The sequence below is a fragment of the Canis aureus genome, chromosome 3, assembly GCF_053574225.1.
Source record: "Canis aureus isolate CA01 chromosome 3, VMU_Caureus_v.1.0, whole genome shotgun sequence".
Lineage (NCBI taxonomy): Eukaryota > Metazoa > Chordata > Mammalia > Carnivora > Canidae > Canis > Canis aureus.
Window position 1 is genome coordinate 5,247,808 of NC_135613.1, and position 12,348 is coordinate 5,260,155.

The 12,348-nt window shown below is 41.4% G+C and overlaps 1 long non-coding RNA gene across 1 annotated transcript; it reads left to right on the forward strand.

The window, feature by feature from the left end:
* Positions 1–10,881: 10,881 nt before the first annotated feature.
* Positions 10,882–11,954, forward strand: LOC144304824 (uncharacterized). Its single transcript, XR_013371796.1, has 2 exons — positions 10,882–11,014; positions 11,902–11,954. It is a non-coding gene; the product is annotated as an uncharacterized LOC144304824 (long non-coding RNA).
* Positions 11,955–12,348: the final 394 nt, after the last annotated feature.

Consider the following 12,348-nt stretch of genomic DNA (forward strand, 5'->3'; position numbering starts at 1 on the left):
AAAGGGGGGCAAAGTGATTGGCCCACTGGAATGTGCCACTTCCCCCACTTCTGGGGGAAGAAATCTTGGAATAGGATTCTAATTGGCCCAGCTTGGATCACAAGGACATCCTTGGACAGATCTTTCCTGGTAGAGGGATTTTTATTATGGTCAAACCAGTCTCATTCCAATGCCTGTCTCCAGAGTTGGATAAGTGAGTCTGTTATCAGATAAGAGATGATACTCAGACAAAAGCAATAGCCATTACATAAGCATTCCACAAGACCTTATACAATCTTCAGTGTTGGCTGGATTTTCATTTAAGCTTCCCAGGGGGAAAACCAAAACAGGAAACATGATTGCTAACATGATTCTCAATTTCTGAAATACAGTAGGAAAGAGAGGGGGGGGACACAGTAGAAAAGAAGAACCAGTGTTTCAAGGGAAGCCAGCTCAGCATTCCCCTGCACTGATACCAGAGGTACCTCTCACATGCTGGTGTCTGAGCCAGGGAACCATCCTGAATTCAGAATGTAGGATTTTAAGGAGCTCTGGTCCCAAATTCTGGGGTTAGCATTGCATGCCTCTGCACTGAGCAATGACAATTGTTTTCCTTCACCTCTCAGTCTTCTCCTAGATCCTGCTAGGGTCTGGAAAGCCTGCCTTTGCCAGCATTCAGAACTATCTCTGTTGCAAACAGCAACAAAAATAAACAAATGAAACATCCTGATCCCTTACTCCTAGCAGGGAATAGACATCCACATCCCGGACACAGAAATCTGCTCGGAAGGAGCCACTCTGGAATGCTCAGACATGCAAGAGAGGCCCCAAGGATCCAGAGACCTGAGTAACCCCAAGGAAGCCTTGGCCCCTGCTATTTTGAGATGTAACAAAACCGTTCATATCAACCCAAGTGCAAGGATATTCTCCTAGGTTCATGATCACGGAGATGTGGATTAATCTGCGTTCTTCTGCCAGAGAAAACATTAAGTGGCCTTTTGGGAAGCCCACCTGTGTTGTACACGGAGGGCAGTCTGCACTGCTGTTCTCAGGCCTGATAATTCCATGCCAAGCCACAGCCTCACAGGACGTGCACGCATCGGACTTCCTGAGTTGGAGATGCTGCTCCAACACCCTGAGGGCACCGGCTCAGCCAGGCTTGCACCCCCTCAGCCCTCAGCCTGCCAGTTCTCCTGTTGCCAATACTAACACCACTTAGGGCTTTCCCACCCCAGGCGCCCGGCTTATATGGTTCTTGCTGGCCACTTTGTGACTGTTTTGGAGGACAGGGGTTCCCAGCTCTTTGTATTTGGATTCTTCCCTGAGCTAGCAGGTAAGCCATTTTATCACCCTCGGTGTGCCAAGCAGTAAATGGCATCTCTCTAATTGTTTTATGGGTTGGAAACCATATCAGAAGGTTTATTAGACTCGTGTGCCAAGTTACAGCCCATGGGTGCTGAGTGAGCTCTGAAGTCTGTGTGGGGGCGTGGGTAGGTGTTGGTGTTTAAAGGCTTTGGGAAAGCCATTATTTCTGCCTATCTCAAGCCTTTATCACATATTTCTAATTTCAACAATACATTTGGTTAAGTTACTAGAAGTCTGCCATCTAAGTAAGTGAAACATAACTGTTCTTAAATATATCGAATAGCCTACGAGCCATATGCTCTTGCATCTCTTCCATGACTAGCGAATGTGTTTTTGTTGTTTGAATAGATTAGGGACCCAAATAAACTGTTTCTGTGTCCACAGTGAAGACCATCACCACTGCTTTCATACCACATATTATTTGCAAAAAAAAAAAAAAAGAGAGAGAGAGAGAGACAGAAAGAGATACACCTGGAGCTTAGCTTTTAGAGGGACAAGTGTGTTCTGTATAGATGCGGAGAGAAGCACAAGCTTCTTTACCCATTATTGCTCAGATGAGCCGCCCGAGTGCTCACATGCTCGGAGGAAGGAGGTAGAGGAGGCTGGGGGGTTGCAGAGGGAGATTCATGCCCAAGCTGGGAGCTGGGGTGGGAGTCATCAAAGGGCACAGCTTTCCTGGGGCTCCAGACGGCTTCTCATCAAGATGCCCCGGAACGCTCTCAGCTTTGCTTCAGATGTTCCAAGCTCATTTTGGTATGTGCATTAACATCTTCTCTGCCTTCCTCAGGGGACGTGCTTTAAAGAGAGGAGATTGTGAATTTGAAGTTTTGGAGCTCAGCCTGCCAACACTCCTCCAGAGGAAATCGTGGGGCAGAATGACAGGATCACTCCCTAGGGTTTAAGTACAAGGAAACAAACCTTCCTTCCCATCCCACTTCCACCCCCAACATTCATGCACCCTACACACACTCACACACTCATACACACGAATTCAGGCAAATTGCTTAATCATCCCAGACTTATTTATTCGCCTGTCAAAGGCAAACAGCAGTGCCCAACTCCATCAGCATGGGAAGGGGGTATGGCAATTAAGTGCAAAATGCCAAGCATGGTGCCTGAGACGTAGTCACCACTCAATCCTTTTTTTTTTTTTAAGAAATATAAGAACATGAAAGACTCTTAACTCTGGGAAATGAACTAGGGGTGGTAGAAGGGGAGGTGGGCGGGGGGTGGGGGGGGGTGACTGGGTGACGAGCCCTGAGGTGGGCACTTGACGGGATGAGCACTGGGTGTTATTCTGTATGTTGACAAATTGAACACCAATAAAAAATAAGTTTATAAAAAAAAAAGAAATATAAATGCATGACTACAAAGTTTAGGAACCAGCTGAGATTGTCCTCTCTCCAGGGAGGTCTCATGATTTTTCCAACTGAAAGGTTGTGTCCATTCTCCAAGGCTCGCCTAGCACTTTGCCAGTTCCTGGGCAGACGACAGTCACCACTTATTTTGTATTTGTGATATTTGATGTGTGTGTGTGTGTGTGTGTGTGTGTGTGTATGAGAGAGAGAGAGAGAGAATGTGTATGTCCCGGTGTCTATGTGTTCATTGCGTTTATGTCTGTGTTTCTTTTCGGACTTTTTGGTCCTTAAATTTATCTTGCTCCAGACAAGAAATGTGGCTTCATCGCTTTCTCTCTGTGCTGTGTACACAGGATGGATTAATAACTTCGTGACAAGTTTATTTATTTACCACCATGTGAGAGCTATTATTGTGTTCCAGGCTACTTACTAAGTAAGTTACTTTATACATGGTATTTTATTTAATCTCCATAACAGCTCCAGGAGATAGGTTTCATTAACTGCATCCTCCTAATAACGATTTATATAGTCAATCAGACTATAATGACTTAGGATCCCTATTGAGCAGATGACGAAATCAAGGCTCACAGGGCTTAAGTGACTAGTTCCATGTCACACACCTACACAAGTGGTCGATCTGGGACCTTAACCAGCTGCCTGTGACTCTAGCTCAGGCTCTGAAATCTAATTAACCAATGGCTATCAAAGTGAGGCCTTCAAACCAGCAGCATCAGCATCACATGGGACGAGTGTTAGAAATGCAAATTCTTGGGCTCCTGCCCCAGACCTGTTGTATCAGAAACTCTTACAAAGGTTGTGTAACAAGCCTTTCAGGTGACTCAGATGCATGCTTAGGTTTGAGACTCCTGCCCTAAACCATCAAACCAGGTCCAGGCCTGGAAGACAGGGCCAGGAGGGTGCAACGTGGGGTAGAGGGGCTCTGGCTCCCGAGAGCTTGAGTTTTAAGCCTGGCTCCTCCACTTTATAACCATGTGCCTTTGGCTATGTTAGTCATCATTCCTGTGTTCCAGTTTTTCATGTGTAAAGTAGCCATAAGGACACCATACTCAGGTCACTGTGAGGATGAATGATGCTAGTAAAACATTTAACTCAATACCTGGCATGTAGTAGAGACTTGGTAAGTGCTGTTTGTCATGACTATGTTTTAAAGATTTAAGATTACTTTTCCAACATTGCTCTTCAGCATCCAACTCAGAGTTTGAATTGTTATGTTTACTTTTTTCTTTTTTTTTTTTTTTTTTGCTTTTTATAAAAGAGAAAATAACTTGGGGTTGGCCTTGCTTAGGCTCCTGAATTTTCCTTCTTGAGCTATGTCAGTTCTAAAGACTGCCACTTGTTTCCTCTCTCCTGAATTGTCCATCAATGCTATTGCAATTGGCAAGACTTCATCCTTTTTTGTGTCTAAGTAATATTCCAAGGTACTTATGTAGCACATCTTCTTTATCTATCTATCTGTGGACACTTGGGTGGCTTCCATGTCTTGGCTATTATAAACAATGCTAAATAAACATAAGGCGGCATGCATCCTTTCAAATTAGTGTTTTTGTTTTCTTTGGGTAAACACCGGTAGTCCAAGCCAGCATTCTTAACCACAACTACCTCAATGAGTTGTTGAGAAAAGAAGGCACAGAATGGTGCCTGGCACATGAATAAATTTATTTATTAAATATTAGTTGAAGCAGTGACTAATACTAATAATAGTAATAATAAGAAAAGCAATCAGCAGTGAGACTAATAATGTGGATGGAAGGAGAGTTTTACCATTTGTTGCAGGTGGGATTTAATCTCCTGAGAGCCAGAAATCTTAAAGAGATCTCTGTCTTGCCCATGAGTTCAACCAGCACTTAGACAAGACTTCTCTCTCTCTTCCCCCCTGGTGAACTACTGGTGTCATTAAGAAACAGTTAACACACATCATCTTTCTTAGCTATTTTTGCTGCCTGCCATCTGGAGTGCCTCGGCTCTCTTGGATGTGTTCACACTAAATCAGCAGATGAAAGCATTAACTAATTTCTCCATTTCGGATCTGCTCATTTGGGTTACGATGACCTTTAAAACTAGTGTCATCCACCTCATAACCATGTGCCATATGTTGGATGTCAGATAATAAAGCATATTTAAACTTAGCAGGCTCCGTAACACCTTATGGCTGACTGGCAAGTAATTAATGACTTCCTTACCAGCGTCTTCTGGGCTAAGGCTGACAAGGCGTTTTGTTTGCCACTTAGTGTCCGTTTGCATTGGAACCTTTTCAAACATACTCCAGGGAGATTTCATTGTATACTGAGCTTCCCATTCACTCTTGGCATTTGAGGCCAGGACACTTCCTCCCAAGATGCTTATTTCCATGCAGAAAAATATACTAGATGTAGATCGCTCAGTGCTGAGTGTTTTACATAGGTTTTCATGTACTGCTCACAGTCATCTCATAGGACAAGGGTTTTTTGTACCCATTTACATCCATGTAGCAGACAGTGAGCATCAAAGAGGCTGAGCAATTTGCCCAGTTTATGGAAGGGCTTAGATTTGAACCTAGATTGTTGACTCCAAATGCCATGACTTTATTTTCATTTATTTTCTTTCTTTTTTTAAAAATATTTTATTTACTTATTCATGAGAGACACAATGAGAGAGAGAGGCAGAGACACAGGCAGAGGGAGAAGCAGGCTCCTTGCAGGGAGCCCGATGTAGGACTCAGTCCCAGGATCCCAGGATCCCAACCTGAGCCAAAGGTAGATGCTCAGCCACTGAGCCACCCAGGTGCCCCCATTTATTTTTTTTTTAACTGATATTTGCTATTATGTTAACCGTCTTCTTGTTGTCATGCTCAGGGAGTCAAATTCTGCCCTTGTCCATGTCCTAATCAGAATGGGAGGCTTAAACGCTGACAGCCATTCATTCACAACCTCAACCAGTAAGCCATGGCTGAACTCCTCCTTATAAATAATTTATAAGAAATCTTAAATCACACTATTTTATTGACTACATATGAGGAACAAAGATAATCAGTTTACCTTTTCTGAAACTTAGATTTCTAGGGGCTATACGTGATCCCAAGGAAAGTAACTTCCTGTATAGAAGGATTACCTGGGAATGAAGGAAAACCACACATACATTCAGCTGCCCATGGGTTCAGATACTCTATGACTCGAGTTAGACCAATAGAATTGGAATGGGAGAAGATGGAGTGCCTGGGTGGCTCAGCTGGTTAAGTGACCGACTCTTGATTGAGGCTCAGGTCATGATCTCAGGGTTGTGAGACCGAGCCCGGCATCAGGCTCTGCACTCAGTGCTGAGTCTTCTTGAGATCCTCTCTCTCCCTCTGCCTCTCCCCCTGCTCATGTTGTCTCTCTGTCTCCAAAATAAATACATAAATAATTTTTAAAAATACTTATAAAGGGAGAAGAGTAGCACCATGTTCCCAGAATCTCCACAAGTCCAAGTCTTTAACTATGAAGTTAAGCAGGGTTAAAAGGCAACAACCAGGACTCTAAGGATCATAATCTGAGTTCATTTGTAATACAGGGAGGACCTGTTAAGATAAGAGAACATGTGGAGGGGCTAGGAATGAGCAGACTAGCCAAGCAATAAGATGAGTAAGACAGGTCCAGCAATATCCAAGTCACCATCCAAGGAAATGGCACAACCTGGGATGTGTTCCACGATTGTTAATGGCACAAGGATTCCCTTGTTGGGGAGGGTGGCACAGCAATAGTCCCAAATTTGTTCTCAGGTTAGAGATCAATATATGCCCACAGACACAAATTAGTAGAGAAAATATGGCACATATCCCTCTGTTCTGAACTTTCCTTGACCACTTGTAAAAATAAGTTCTATGTTGAAATTAAGAGGAATATAACAAGAAACAGTAACAATATTTGCATTTCAAAGGCTTCAAAGTACCTTGGTCATTTCAGTGGGCTGTTTAAGGCTTTGCCACCAGATGTCTCAGACCATGATTTTTCATTTACTCTACAAGAATGATAGACAACCTTGAGGAACCATAATGTTACTCATCTACCCCTGTAAACCCACCCAAAATTCTGTCAACAAGCTCTGTGGCTTTTTTGTTATAGAATTTGTCACAATCTGCATTTGTCTAGTATGTTGATCTCTTTAGTTCATGGATTTCTTCTTCTAACTAAAGTGTAAGGTCCAGGCATTCAGCGGTCTTGCCTGTTATTATGCATGAGAACAGAAAGAGACCATTTTACCCACACTGTCAGCCTATCTACCCATCCCAGAGTCCAGATAAAGAGGGTCTGCTATAGTTAATCTTCTCAGGTCTAAAAATGACATTGTAATGGCCATGATCAGCAGCAAAGACAATTGGTGAGACATCAGCCAGTGGCTGGGAGTAAAAGATTGAGAAGAGTGACCAAGCATGCAAGATGAAGACTCCCAGGCATACCAACTTCACTTGCTTATAGTTCTCAGTTGGCTTGTCTGAAGATTGACTTAGAGACTAGCTGGGGCAAGGCTTGCTTTAGGAAAGTTTTCTAATACCTGTAGGGAGTACCCTGGGGCAGAAACAGACTGACACTAAGCATTAGCCCAAGAACCTACTGAGATTTGATAGAGTGTAGGGGATGGGAACCTTGAAGGTTGACAGGCCTTGCCTGTTCCACCCTAGACCAGTTCATAAGACGCAATGCCCACCCCACATCCAGTGAGATCTAGCTTCCTCCCCCTAGGTTCATATAAAGTATTTAATTAAATCCAATCACATTGAAATGCTGCATTTGAGATTCCACTTTTCACTTTTTCATTTACTTTCTGGTATAAAGACACCCTGGGTTTTATTTAGGCAGACGTCTAACTAGAAATTGCACTTTTCAGAAAAGATAAAAAATAATGATCATCTAATTCCCTATTTTCTACAGAACCACTTAACTTTCAAGTGTTCAGTACTAATCAATAAAAGCCTTTCATCACAAAACCCAATAAGCAAGATCAAATTCAAGGGAAACGCTCAAAAGAGAGCATGGTTGGCACCCAAACCATTTTGTGAGGTCAGAATCACTTTTCCACATGAAGCTAATTCCTACTTATGGCCCAGAGCCATCCCACCTCCTGCTCTCTGATGTCTTGCTTTCAGAAGTTGAGTCCACTGAGTGTCCTATTGAGAACACAGGGTCTACTATGATCAGTATCTAGTGAAAACCTAAAACTGGAATTGACACCAGATACGTTGTATTACCCGCTTTGTGCCCAAATCAAGGGCTGCTTCTCATTGCAGGCATTAGTTTAGAGAACAAAGGGTATATGAGAAATAATATAAAGATTCGGTCTCTCTGATGATGTTAGGATGGCATTTGGATCAGGAATTTCTGGGCTTGTTCCCACTACCCCTTGCTTTTCCCCCTACCCTCTCCAGGGAAGATGAACACGGGGGAGAACAGGAGAAACAAGAGTGGAAAAGCCTTAATTGGGCACAAGCCCCAAAGCTCAGTACAGAAAATTCTGGTAAACTGAATTGCAGTTCAGGGTCAACATTAACCTTTCCTACCAAGTTCAATCCTAGCCTTTGACTATTGCCATCCTCCATGGGAAGAAAAGAAAAAAAGGAGTGAGAGAAAAAGCAACTAACAAAAGTAGACCAATCAGTTCCTTGGAATTTGCTAATTGATGTTAGGATTCAACTCTTACTTCTATGAAATAACTATCCTGTAATATAGGTGGAACTTAATGAATACTTGTTAACATATGTGGGCAAGTGTGAGGAAAAGAAAGATTGTACAGATACACATACAGTCTTCTCATAGACTATTTTAACCCAAGTTAGAAACACATTACCACAACTAACACATTAATAATTTCTTGAAACATATCCAAAACACGATTCATTGTTAAATAGAATTTTTTTGCTTTATTTATTTTATGTATTGTATTTAAAAGTTACTATCAAAGGTTGTAGAATTTGGTTCTAAGTAAGAGACCTTATTATCCATGGGTATCAGCAAAAATACACATCGGTAGAAAAATGTTACAATATAAATAGTATCACCAAATGAACAACAGTCCACATTTGAGGATTAGATGTCAGTATAATAGTAAACAATATAGATGCTTGAAGAATTTTTTTAAATGTTTATTTCAAGAGAACTCAGAAATAGGTTATTGACAATTTCAACACAAAATTATTAAAGATTGGGGGCACTTGACGGGATGAGCACTGGGTGTTATACTAAATGTTGGCAAATCGAACTCCAATGAAAAAATATACAAAAAAAATTATTAAAGATTATACTTGTTCCTAGGCTACCTGGAACATTTTTCTTCTTCAAATCAGATCTAGAAATCAAAGTAAAAGAAATCATTCCCCAAAAGCGCTGCTCGTTCAGGAGGATGGCAACAGCCAGTGGCTTTGGATTGTACTCATCCATGTGAAGCCACATGCCACCGAGCAGCTCAGCCTATGCTAAGGAAGCTCTAGGCAGCACTTTAGTGCACCTTCAAGATAACCAAAATATCTCTGATTGAAATCTAACATAAGAACTAAAATCAGTTTGGAGCCACTTGACTGCTTTCCTTCTAGAATCTGAACTTATGAACCAAATAAGCAACAATTTTTCACAAAATTGATATTTCATAAAGGGGAACTCTAGGACTCTAGGAATCCCTCCTGCAAGAAGTTAAAATATGGATCCCTCTTACCTCATTGGCTTATTTGCAGTAGCAAGCTTTAAGTTCTTTAATTAGAAAATTTCACCTCACCAGCCATCCCACGTCCACAGCAGAGGCCAACCAGAGGTCAATCTTCTGACAGATGGCCAATTAAATTGAATCCACTTATTTGTAAAGAGCACCTCTGTTGTCTGGGGTTGAGGACTTTGCCTTGGTCTATCCTCCCAGTCTTCCCGTATGTCACATGTATGTTGGGTGAAAAATAAATGAATGAACAAGTGAATTACCTTAACTTTGGTGAGAAGAGTAAAAGTCATGGAAATAAGTAAAAAATGTGTCCCTTTCTCAGATAGATTTTGGCATTTTACTTTGAGCAAGTTTAGAGCTGGATGGCTTGGTTCTGTAACCGGGCTACACAGTTTCTAACATCCACTATAAAGAACTCTAGTTTTACCAGATCTTATTTTGACTTGAAATGTTTCATGACAGGTTTATGGCATTCATTTCCTCCCCTTGGGTGCCTGGTCCTTATATGTGTTTTCTTCGGAGGATAAATCAACTTGCTGGGGCCAGACAGATGGAGTACCGGGTATGTGACCATAAGAAACGGTCTTCAGCAAACAGACCACGAGGGCTTGTGGCCAACTGTGGAATATCCACTCTGCCAGGTTTTAATGCTAAAAACCACCAGAACACATAAGTAATCAGCTTTTAAAAATAAAGGAGTCTTAATTAAATGATTTCTCAGAGCCTTATTGCTGACACCGTCACTTCTATTTCTAATGGATTTTGAGACTTGTTGTTCAGAAGTTAATCCTGTTAATAAGATTCGATTTTCTTTTTTGCCTTAATAGTGTACTTTGAAATACTTAGGATGAAGCCAGGGCATATGTGGTGTGCAGGACTGCTGGGATTCTGTGTGCAATCTTGGCAAACAAGACTAAGGGGAGAATGAAGAAGAGAATGGAGATAAACATGGGAAAAGGCAACTCCACTGCAATTTGGGAAAGACAATAGGCTGCTATTTCCTTCTGTGGGTCCAGCACAATCCTGTTCAATCTGGGAGGCAAGTGTTACAGCCAACAGCCTTTAACCTGAACGGGACCAGCCAACTCCCTCTAAACAACCTGGCTGCTTAATAACTGCATAAATGGCTGTACATTTGATTAAATAGAAAGACAATTTCCTGGCCTCAAGCAGGCCTGCCTGTTCCCAGATTTTCTTTGGGTGAGATTTCCCTAACGGACTTCAATATTCTTTTGTGTTTAAAATCTTTTTTGTCTACCTTAGAGGTATACAATCTATGGCTCCTGCATAGAATCCTGAAACACATTTGTTTTATCATCCATCACAGACCTACTGTTAAGAACCTACGATTAAGTACCACTGTGCAAGACAGTGGGCAAAGAGCTCAAAAACCAAACAAAATTTTATTTGGCTGCCTGAGAACAGCAACTGAAAGGAAGGGCATGGCATGTGAGGGCTGCTTTAAGTGAAGGCAGTGTGATGTCATAAGGGAGGCCGGCTTTGAGGACGAGTCTATACGGACAGACACAGGATTCATGAAGGGGAGCATCCAGAAAGCAGTCTGAAACTTAATCTAGGGCAAGAGGGTAAATCTCTGGAATGCCAGGCTAAGAAAATATGGCCTTTATTTTGTAGATGTGAGAAATGTTGCATTCTGGGGTCTGGGGGTGGGGCGGGAAGGAGAAGGGGAAATTTATTATCCAAGCTAGTGCTTGAAAGTGTTGAATTAGGGAATATTTTCTTATGCTTTGAAAATATTGTTTCCTAACTTTCCCAGAATTATAATATATCTGGTTATTGTTGATGCTCTACTGAACTGAAAACTTTTATTAGTATTTGTGGTTTCATTTTATAAAATTATCATAACTGATGGATTTACGGTTCTGAAACAGTAACCAAATTTTAATAATGAAGCCATTAATACATACCTTGGCTTCAGGGTATGATATTTGTGACAATGTAATATTTGCTCTGAAAGTAGGAATCCCCAAACTAATATATTTATATCTCCATGTAAGTTGCAGAAATGTCTCCCCAGCTAGCAGCACATTGTGTTGTCTTGACAATCAGAGTTCTTCCACTGATGTTGGTGCTTTCTCCCTCTTTGCAGGAAAAAAAAAAAAAAAAAAAAAAAAAAAAAAAAGATGTTTAAAATATAAAAGAAATTAATTATCAAGGTGATCTTGAGAGACTTAAAAAATAATTTAAGAAGGAATTTCAATTTGAAAAGCTCACAGTTCCTGGTGCTTCTCCACAAAGACTTCAGAGTGTGTACCTGTGTTTCCTAAAACTCACTGCTGCATTTACATTTAAATGAAAATACAGACATACATGTTTGACAAAGACCATATACTTATGCTCCTTAAAACCATTCTTTCAGAAAAGGAACAGAAAACACCCCACTCTGCCAGTGCACCAAGATACCAATTTATTCTTTTTGGAAAAATAGCACATTATGCATCAGTCTGGGATATTTGTTTTATTCATTATTTATTTATATTTAATTTATTCATTATTTTGCCAGATGGACATATATGCTGAGAATGAGGCTCCTGGAGAAATAAATGGCTGAGGTTGTATTCTTTTAATTACTGACGATGAAAGCTGAGAAAACCTCAAGGTTTGTTTTGACTCCACTGCTCCTCTGACTGCCTCCGTTTCTGTTTTCATGAAACTGAGACCCAGATGGTCAGGTGACTTACCCTAAATTGTGCCCCAAGAGACAATACTGGGATTTGGAATTACATCTCTTGACTCCTCACCAAATGCTCAGTTTTGACTTGTCTCTCGCATGCTCACTTAAAAGACACTTATTGGGACAATATCAATAGCATTTGGAGAGAATCTTCTTCAGGAAAGGATGTATCCATCCAAGGCCTTCCTGCTTGCTCTCAGCCAACCAGTGTCCTGGGCTGGGGATTACATGGACCGGGGGATGTGAGCCATCAGGACTGATGAAAGAACTAATTCT